The following is a 10,824-nucleotide window of genomic DNA, read 5'->3' as shown; positions in this document are numbered from 1 at the left end:
TGTACCAGGCGCGATCCCAACAAACAGACGGAAGCCGCGGCTGCTTCGCGCACCTTTGAAGCGCTCGGTTACCTCGCGAGCTCTTCAGAGTGCTCCTGTGGAATCGCACTTCACAACTGCTCGAGCCACACTTCCCATCAAGGGAAATGCCCCCCCCCCCCCCGAGCCAGGAACTGGTGTGGAAACACCGATCAGCAGCAAGCCCTGGATCCCCCTCTGCGTCCTCCACAAGGACTCTCGTCCCTCGGGTTTGCTCTGGTGCCAGGGCTGGGCACTCCTGCATCACACCTGGGGTTGTATTCGCTGTCCCCAGGCTGCCACTGCTGCCTGTGGGTCCAGATCAGCTGCCACGTCATTAAACTGGTATCAGACTGGTGTGCCCGTGGCACGCGGCATTACAGAGACTTAATGGACTGCCTCCTCCTCTGACAGGCTGTTTTATCCAGCCCATGCTTGTTCCCATTTAAAACTTTCTTAAACGCACAGGAATTCAAGCCTGAATCGTATATAGTGGGGGAAGAGATGGTATGAGGAAATAATTGGAATTGTTGAGTTTTTCCTTTTTATCTCTGAGGACAACGGAAACTAAAGCTGCAGCTATTGTATTTCCTAAACCACTGAGACTAACTACTAGGGACTTCCTGCTTGTGGGTTATGCCATGGAATTCCATCTGAGTAGGAGGGATAAGAGCATCCATAGCTCTGTGCATGTCTTTTTAAACTGAGGTGGTGTTGGCTTTTAATCTGTGTATCTCATATATATGTATATATGTAACACTACTGCACATACAAAGAGGCATGGGTATTCTCTTCCTTTCTAGGTAAGGCTCTGTCTAATCCTTATTTAGGATTATGAACCTCAGTAACATTGGTTTTGTAAGTCATCCATTGATCAGCAGGCCAGTAAGTACCTATTGTGGTGCAACATGGGTGGTGTTTTTTTTTTCCCGTGCAACTGTTTTAAGGAAACCAAAAACAGAAGAGGAAATTTTCTCTATTGATTTCTAATAAACTACTTACAAGTTGCAAATATTCGTTCCTTATGTTCTTAAGCTGTTTAAATATGGAAAGGCATCAAATGGGAATGTGTGATGGGATTGTGTTCAAGTATTTTTCCAATAAATCAGGCACTCTAAATTCATCTGTCTCATAAAAAAGCAGGAATTCCTATCAGCTTCCATGGGCTTTGCAGAGGCTCCCTGTAAGATCTGAGATCAGCAGTTAGTGCATGGAGGAGACGTGGCTATCCTGGATTTTGTGTCCCACACATCTGTTTTTCTGAATGTTTCTAAAGAGTTGCATAATGTTGGCAACTGTGAAATAAGCAGTTTGTTACTGCAATACAATGTAGTGTAAATCATGATTTATTGGGCACACGGTCCTGAAATTTGGGTATGACTGGTGCCCAGTCAGTGCAAATCAAGCAGGGGGTTGTGATGCATCACTGGGCAATCCTGGGTGAAAGCTCAGCACCCAAATTTCCTGGTTTAATTTACAGAAACCTGGCTACACACAGGTCTCAGGAGAATCTACAGCTGATAAAAACGGGAGATTTTGAAGGTTATTTTCCTTTCTACACACGTTGCACCAGGTGGGTAACCTTGGAATTGTTATATCAGTTGTTTTTACAGTTTTCTGAAGTAGCCATTGGCGATTTCTGGCATAATAATGGAGAAGGGCTGAGCACAGCTGAGAACATTGGGATACTGAATTTTCAAGTTACAAAACTTAGATCATTTTTTGGTAGAATAGGTTAAAGAACTTTAACTTGGTCTACAGAGTTCTTTATGCCACATGAAGATATAAAGGGTGTTAGGGAAAGGAGCCAAGGGGGTAGGATAATAATGGACCAAGTGAGTCCTGCACGTAGAGAAGTAGAATTAAATGGAGAATGAGAACAATATTGATTGACTTCTCGAGGTAAGTTGTGGAGGAGGCAGCACAGGAGAGAAGAAAACAGAACAAAAGCGCCTTAACACACCCAAACACTTCTCCCTGATGCCTCCTGAGGAGCTCAGTGCCTGCACCCTCTGAGCAACACTGATGCAACAAAGAACTTCTCCTCCTTACAAATGAAGGACAAGTGTCGTGCTTTCTGCCCAGCCATCGGTGGTACAAACAGTTGTGCTGGTGTTGGTTGGTGGTAAGTGATTTGTTGGCTAAAGACTGGGAGGTCACTGACCTGCACATGGCAAACGTGGTGTCTGAGTAATCCTGGTGTTTTGCCTCCTAATTTCCCCCATGGGAACGCTGTAGTGATGAAAGCAGTGTGGCATCCCAACTGAAGTCTCAGGGGAGATAATTACTAGAGCATGATGAGAATATGCTAATTGTAGAAGGCTCTGAGGGCTTGTTTTATTCCCTGATGCAGACTCTTACTGGGAGTTGAATTTAATGATAAATAAAGGAAAACATTTTTTTTAAATATGAAAATGTGGAGTGGGAAAAGAGAAAGGTTTATTCATAATACAATCTATCCAAAATGAACACTAACATTTTAAATTATTTGCTTGTGTAGATGGCTCAATGCAGACATGGGAGTGTTTTCACAGTGCTGTGGCCAAATGTGAATACTTGTGTAAGAGAACGTTCATGGTATTTTAAGAGGAGGAACTGAAGGAAGCAGGTATTCATGTCACCAAAGGGAAAAAAACAGGTCTGAGTGACAATATTTTCATTTCTCTTCACCATTTTGTCCTTTGAGATCAGACTGTCGGTATGTTGTCCTCCAAAAAACAGGTCAGCAGGGAAGGAGATTACTCAGCTGCAAATTGTAATGTTTCTCAGGCAAAATTTTTCATCCCAAGTAGGTGTGAAATAATGTGGCTGAGCGAGCAAGCAGCAGGTGTCTGTGAGGAGTCTGGTTCACAGAGAGCAGCCGTGCTCTGACTGTTTTATATCACATAATCAAGACAGTTTAACCTGTTAGTGGTGCTCTCAGATGTGCTTTTATGTCTGTTGGCTTGTTACTGCTGTGCCCCACTGGAAAGTGTGAAGGAAGAGCACCCTGAGTGGAAACACTTAATCAGTCTGAAACAGGAACTGATTGACAAAGGTCGAATAGCATCAACTTAGGAGGGTTCTCTGCAGTCTCCAGAGCCTCATATTCTCCTGTTTTGGAGTCATGGGAAGTAGAAAAGTAAGGAAATAGGATTAAAGGATTTCTTTTCCCAGGTATATTCTGAAAACCAAAACTAGGTAAGCACTGCAAAAAAGGTATCTAAATGCTGGTTTGAGTTTTAAAATGTTGATAACCTTAAATTAAAAATGTATGTTGCCACTGTGTCTGCATCCTTCCTGCAATGTCCTGGAAGCACTTTAGTAGCAGCACTTCTAAGAACATGATCAAAATGCTGTCTCATAAAAGCAGTGAAATTATGTGATTAAAGCTTGGTCAATTTATTTTTGCCTAAAATAGTAATCCAGACACTTTTTGCCCCAAAAGCCATGCTCAGTTTGAGAAGGAAAACAGTTTGAGTCTGCAAGAACCAGATTCTCAAAACCTCATGTCAGGACTCCGATATCAAGATCATTAAAACAACCCAGACAAGGAGCAAGGAAAGACTCATATCCTATGAGATACAGATAACTGATGTGTGAATTCAAACTCTACCAAAGAGCAGGAGACACAGTTTTCAGTTTTACTGAAATAAATACTGAAAACCTCAATTACATACTTGGTTCCACTGAAGTAAATGGTATTTCTTGCATAACAGGATAGAGCACGTGGTGAATATGCAGTTGTCCTCCTGCTCAGTACTTCAGAGCAGCCTAATCTTTCTTCACACCCTAAGAACTGCTCTGAAAGGAGAACTCTGCTTGCCTATAATACTTCTTTAAACAGTTTGTTTATTCTTTGTCCAAATTCAAATCTCTAGTGCATCATCAAAAATAAAAACAGTTTCTACATATCCCATTGATTAAGATTCACGAACAAAGTCCTGTTACTGTGGTCTGTACATATAAAAGAGATGGTCTTTACTGTGAAAGACCAGCAATTAAAAGACATTTTCATGATATACGATGAATGCTCAGATTCATTCTAATAACACAGTGCTATTAGTTGTAGTTCTGTTAGTCAGCACTAAGACAGACAGATCTCGAAACTGAATTCACTTTAGGAGTTTGTGCTATGGTTAGTGTAATGATGGCCCAATATGGAAATTTGTACCCAAAAATGAAACCCAAAGCCATGTCCAAGGTTGCAGAAGAAGCAGTATCCAATAATCCCTGACTACTACGGGTCAAATTCTAACTGTAAAACCAACTTAATCACTTACTGCAGATATGTGATTGGCCTATAAATAAAAATTAAAGACTTGGGTCATCTAAGTGGTGTTTCCTTCGCTTACAGAGTGGATTATTTGCTCCAGTGTCTTCATGAGACAGGAAGCCAAGGCTTTTTAAAAACCTCAATGAAGGTAGAAGTTCTCCATGTGAACTTGTGCTGTGATGTGGGGATATTTGGCACTGTGGAAATTGCTGCAGCTGGCAGATGCTTCACCACTTGCTTCATGTAGTAGTTGGAGGAGGAGCAGGATGCCAAAGGTCTACAGGAGGTTCCTGCATGCTCCCAAAGGCAATTGTGGGTCACTGCAGCTTTTAGCTCCCCTCTTTTTTTAGGGCATCACAGACTATAAAGGAAAACGTAGCTTTGTTGTATCACTCTTTGCAGAGTGCTTTGGAATCACAGGTTGCAGGAGTGTTTCTTAAGTTGACCCTGTGCTGAGATGGGTGGGTTTGTTTGTTTCCAGGCAGAAAGTCTTGTTCCAATGGCTTTATGTCTGTGCTGTCAGCATTACCTCCATACAGCCAGTAATGTCACATAACCCGCTGCTTCTCAAATCAAGAAGCAGGGCTGTAGGTAAAGCACTAGTTTACTGCTTGCCTTGGTGGGTACAGCCATGAGAACACTCATTTTATGCTGCTGGAGTTACCTTTGGAGAGCATCATCCTTTCATACCTGATCCTGTTGCAAATGAGAACAAGTGTCCTCCCTTTATCTAGTCCTCACTGGCACTGCTTACACTGGACTAAATACACAGAAAGGAGTGCAGGACTCTCATCCAGCTGTGCCCCCAGAGCTCTGTAGGGAACAATTTTAGCAGGATTAGATGTCTGAGTAAGCCCTGAAAGCAGCTCCCTGATCCAACCTCCGAGGCTCGGCAGAACCCCCACTGAAGCTGCTGAATATTTCGCTTGCTCAAGGACAACTGAATTTGAACATTTTCTTTAAAAGACCAAGTGGGCACATTGTGCATAGAGGGAGGCAGTAACATGAACAGAGGATGGACAGTGGATCTCAGATACCACTTCAATGTCCTTTCAGTTCTTGACCAAATTAATTTCAAAGAGTACATCTCTCCCCCAATCTTCTGATCAGTTGAGTAGGAAAAAAAAAATCAAACCACCTGCTCCCGTGTTGTAATGTATGTAGTGACTGACTGTTCGAGTTTAAAGTATTTCAAGTGCTAAATATAATATTTGCAGTTCTGCAGCTCAGCTATTGGAGGATTCAAGAGCAGTTTGAATACCAATAATCTCTTGGAACCCTGGCCAGAGAAGACTTCATTTAGTTTGTGTGGGAGTAGGATGCCCAGCACTCCCCAAAATGGCTCCTCTAGCTTCTCTGCTCAACTCTCTACCTGTATAAAGGAGATAATACACTTCTATTCCATAAGAAGTGTGGAATTATTACCTGCCCTTCAGGGATCCCTGCAGTGTCAGTTGTTTAAAATCTTCTTAATTTGTCCTGAGCAAACAGGACATGTAGAGTCAGTAAAGGAGTCATTCAGTCTCACTGGATAATGTATTGTGGTTTCTTTTCTGCACTGACTGGTTTTCTAGCTCAGAGAAAATAAGGTTGATGTCTTACTGACCCCATAAGTGCCTGATGAAATACCTTCTCTCACCAGGCAGATTACATAAGAACAGACTTTTGCCATGAAGTGTTAATAAAATGTTTAAAATGAAACACGATGAAAATGCTAAAGAATACATGTTCTGGATTATCAGGTGTAATCTGACGTTCCCACCTCTGGCTGCCTGGCTGGTGTGTGCCAGAAGCCTCAGCCAGGGGTGGCAGGGCTGTGTGAGCCCCAGTGCAGCCCAGTCTAAAATCCCTTCCACCAGTGCTCAGGCCATGACCTGAGCCCCTTCCTTCATGGGGGGGAGTGGTACAATGGTGGAGGGCAATGTTGTGAAGAACACAACCAGAACTTCATCTCAGCTCAATAAATCTCTCCGATATTCACCATAAGGAGCGAGTGCTGGGCTCCAAAAGGTTGGTGTGTGTTGAAGAAATTGAAAATACTCCTTCTCAGGTTTGACCCCACTTTTCAGTAGCTCTCTGCAGCACAAGAGAGCTGCTCCTAATGTTCCCTGTTGCTGCTGTTCGATGGAGTGCAGGAGACTTCAAGTGGCACTGGAACCAGGGCTCGGGCTTCGAGTGCTACTTCAAGTCCTGAATACCCCAATTTCCTTTGAGAAGAGAGAGCAGGGAGAGATGGGTGTTGCAGAGTGGAAGCCTTCGATGGGGCAGTTTTCTGGGTTGCTATGGTGAGAGCAACCAGCATGCTGAGCTCTGTTGTAACAGCCTCAGAAACACAATGGCCAGAGTCTATTCCAGTGCAGATTTATGAGGATGCTGGAGCATTTATTCCAAAGCATATTTTTCTCCTCCATTGCTATAGTCAGTTGTTGTCAACAACTGTGTTCTGTAACTCTTCCTGTATTTTACTCTTGGGAACAGACAGAAACAGACCCTAAAATCCAATAAACATGGAAATGGGATAAGCTTTCTTTGAAAAACTTTTTTTCCCTATATTTTCTTTGCCTTTTACTCCAGATCTGAAGTTCTGGTTCTGGCCTTGCAGCTTGAAGCATTTTGGGTTGTCTCTGCCTTCACTTGCTGCTCCAGCTCACCCCATTTCCTTGCAGTGTCAGCCCCGTGGGGGTTTAGGCACCGTATGGGCACTCACCAAAATGTCCTCCTCAGCCAGATTTTTCCCTCCATTCCTTTTATGTCAGCATTCCCCATGTGCCTCACATGCCAGAACAGATCAGATTTAAGCTATTTCTTTTATCTTCCTGTGTTTATAAATGTACTAATTTTCAGTCCAGTCAGATCCCTGAGCTGGTCAATGGCCTCTTGTGATGTGGAGATGCTGAGACACGTAACAGTGACAGAGCAGATGTGAATTATATAAAGTCATTGAGCAACAGCAGGTAAATATTGTGGTTTAAGTCATTCTTCTCTCCTGCAGGTGAAATATTAGCTGTGAAACTCCTTCACCTTTAGATTGTGTTTTTGAGAGAAAAGATGAAAGAACAAGATAAGGGAAGGAGAGTTTTATAGGCATTGGCCTTTCCTAAGGAGAAAATATCTGCTCAGATGAAGAGGCAAAATCATAAATAAGCCCAGTACCACCTGTAGAACAAAAGCATATTAAAACTCAGCTCAGATTTGTTCTTAATTCCCCATGCCCCCACTAGGTGCAGGTTGGCTTTAGCAGCTGTTTCACTGTCTTCTGCCTGCCCATGGATGGTCACTGCTGCCATCCAGGCACTTATTTATCTGTATCATGGTTTGGAGGGTTGGGATGGTTTCTTTTGCTGGTTTAGCTCTGTCAGAAGTTTGAAGAATTGAAGAGGTGTGAAGAGTTGTATTTGCCCACTCATTTGCTACCTTTCTTTTTGAAATTATTACAGTGATTACCAGGGTAGAAGGTACCTGTGAGGTGTTTTCATGGGCAGCAGTTGGGTCTTGTTATGTATTTTACAAAGTGCCTTTAGATTAGATTTGGGGGTTTCCTATACCCTATACCCCTCCAGCTGTCACAGAGCACAGCACATGATCAGCTGTTTGATACACTTCCTTGCTTCCCATGAATTCTTACTATTCTTCCTCTGAAGCTGTGATTTCCTGCTGCCACCTCTTTGTTGTTTTGTTGTTTCTTTTTCCAAAACTGACTGTTCTAGTCCACATGGCACATCATGTTTTCTACATAGCCCTCTCTTCATCTGGGGGAGGATTATCATCATGTGTCCCTTTGAAAAGCTGTGTTTGTATTTCTGTCATATAAGGATCACTGTGTCAGGGCCTTACTTGTGAATCAGTGGAAAACTGATTGTAAAAATACATATGGGATAAGAAATGTGTAAATTTTCTTGTCTGGTACAGGCTCAGTGTCTTGGCCCAGGTTGTGCCACAGCTGGCAGCTCTAGGGATGTTGGGAATGAGAATGGGAGGAGAAGGTATGTGTCAGTATACAGATGTTGAAATATTTGGGGGGCAAAATGATAATTAATCTGTTCTAGATAGCAATATGTTTCTCTAAATAGCCTAGAAGCACCACATTGAGTTACAGCTGGGAAGGGATGTGCTGCTGGTTTTCATTTTTGAGGGCTTAATACTGCACATATGGGGGTTTTATAGCTGTTTTATCTGAATTCATGACAGTTAGATTATCCCTTGGCTTTATATTAGTGTCTAATATTTTTAATATTCATAGATACATAGTTCAGCATATGTAATCAAATAATTACAGGTGCCATTAGCTAAGTTATCACACTAATCTGGGTGTATTTCAATGGATAATAATTTAATAAAATTATCACTTAATTTCTGGAGCCCTCTTCTCTGCACAAAAAATGAAAACGAAATGAAAGTGCTGCTCTTAACTTCCTTCATTAAGAAACTCCAGCCTTGATTAACAGGATCTGAACATCCAAACATTTATAACTTGGCTTCCTGAATTTCTACTCCCAGTGGAATTCACAGGAGGACACTAAATTAAAAAATAGACCAGAAACTCCCCGTTTGCACAAAGCCTGTGTGGGAGGGAGATGGGAATGGTGATACCTCCTCCTCTGCTGTGCTCCTGGAGCAGGGAACACACCAAGCAGTTGTTTGCATCAGGCCTTTGGATGGGAAGGAGCAGGTACGAGGGGAAAGCTCTCTGTTCAAGGGGTTGCTCATCAGAAAGGTCAGGAAGACAGTATCTCCAAAATGCTGGGAAAGGACAGCAAAGAGGGAGAAGGGAATGGGTGGCAGAGAGGCTGTAATTGTTCCCTGTCATGTCCCACACAGGGACAGAAGGCTCCAGTCTGGGTTGGGTGGTGGACACCCCTCGCCATGGCCTCTGCTCTTTGAAAGGCCCCATCTTTGCTTCACATGGTGTTTTACAGTAAATGCCTCCCTAGTGGGTAGCCACTGACAGCAGGGAGTGGTTCTGCCCTGCTTTTGAACCAGCTTTGAACTCACATTCTCTTTCTCAAATAGATTTGGGAATGATGGCGTGAACTCGACGCAAGGCCGGCAGCTGCAGAGCAGTTGGACCTTCAGATGTTCCCTCCAGATGTTCTTTCTCACTTTCCATGATCCCCCCATTCCCTGTGTTCATGTCCTTCACCTGTACACACCACACAAAGGCAGTGTTGGATTTCTGTGGCATCCAGAGGGGACAGAAGCTGGGACGGTGAACCTGGCACAGGTGGATCAGGAGCACCCATTCCATCCATCCATCTGCCCTTGTGGCACTGGCTCCATCCACTCTGGAGCCACTGCAGCCCTCTGGCAGGGAATGCACCTGGGGAAAAATGCACCTGAGCATTCAAAGGAGACTGAAGCAGCGAAGAATCTCATTGTGAATGCAAGAGAAACAAAATAAAGGGATTAAAGAAACTAATGGATTCATTACCAGCATCACAATGGTCTGGACACTTCTGACTTAGGGATTCCCTAAGTTCCCACTACAAGGCCTGCAGAAACAGGGCCAAGGAGGCTGACAAGTATCTCCAGCAGTGAAGCAAGTACAGAGCAGCTCTTCCCTGGTGCACACTCCCAAAGCAGTGACTTATGGACTTCCTGAGTCCAAGGCTCCATCCATTTACAATAATAATGCTGATCTGCCCCTTTACAAATAAAAACAAAGCTGTTTACTCCCTTGGTAAAACTTTGTGGCCAAAATTCTCTGGTCTGTGATATGCAGAAAACCAGGCAGATTTTCATTACAGTGTTTCAGAAAAGCAGGGAAAATAAACTGGAATTCTAGATCAAGCTTTCTGTTGAAGCACTACCCTATTTCTGGGTTTAAATCCCTTCTTATTCTCAGCCCCATCCTTGGATATGGTTCCTCACTTTCTATGCTGTGTATTGCTGTGTGCTATTAAAGGAATGTTATGTTCCACTTAAAAGGTGGTAAAGTGAAAATTGCATAAATACTCGGGGAAGAGCTCTTTGAGATGCTTCAGGACTTAAAGGGCTATGAATTTGCAAGCTCTACTAGCATGATCTCCTTTTATGGCATTTATTTGTATCAAAATATGGTATTTTTACACTCAGATTTGACACATGGATCCCTTCCAACAGGATTAGAAAGATGGCATCAGTCATCTGTATTTAAAATCTGAACGGAGGATGTTGCATATAAGAACTGGCACTGGGTAATGAGAGGGAAGACAACAGTGATTCCTACTGATCCTCAAAGTGTGACCCTGAGCAAGTCCCTGAATCTTCTGTGCCTCAGCCTGTGATGCTCAGACGTGATTAGCATGTGTACTTTATCAGCAAGGATGTTGTGCAAGTTATTTAATGAGTGCTTGCAAAATGACTTGTGGCATTTGAATGGCAGGGGCTGTGTCACTGCACAGCACTGCCCTATTGTATAATTGCCTATGCTGCAGGAAGCCCATGGCCAGCCACTTGCTGCCTCCCTGCTGAATAACCCGAGGGCAAATGATCATTTTAATACTGGAAGGAAAATCCGGTTACCCAGAGGCATAAGTGTAGACCCGTCATGTTTCTGGGCAATTCATGCTTCC

This window comes from Chiroxiphia lanceolata, chromosome 16, assembly GCF_009829145.1.
Source record: "Chiroxiphia lanceolata isolate bChiLan1 chromosome 16, bChiLan1.pri, whole genome shotgun sequence".
In the NCBI taxonomy this organism is placed as follows: domain Eukaryota; kingdom Metazoa; phylum Chordata; class Aves; order Passeriformes; family Pipridae; genus Chiroxiphia; species Chiroxiphia lanceolata.
Note: the sequence above shows the minus strand (reverse complement) of the source record.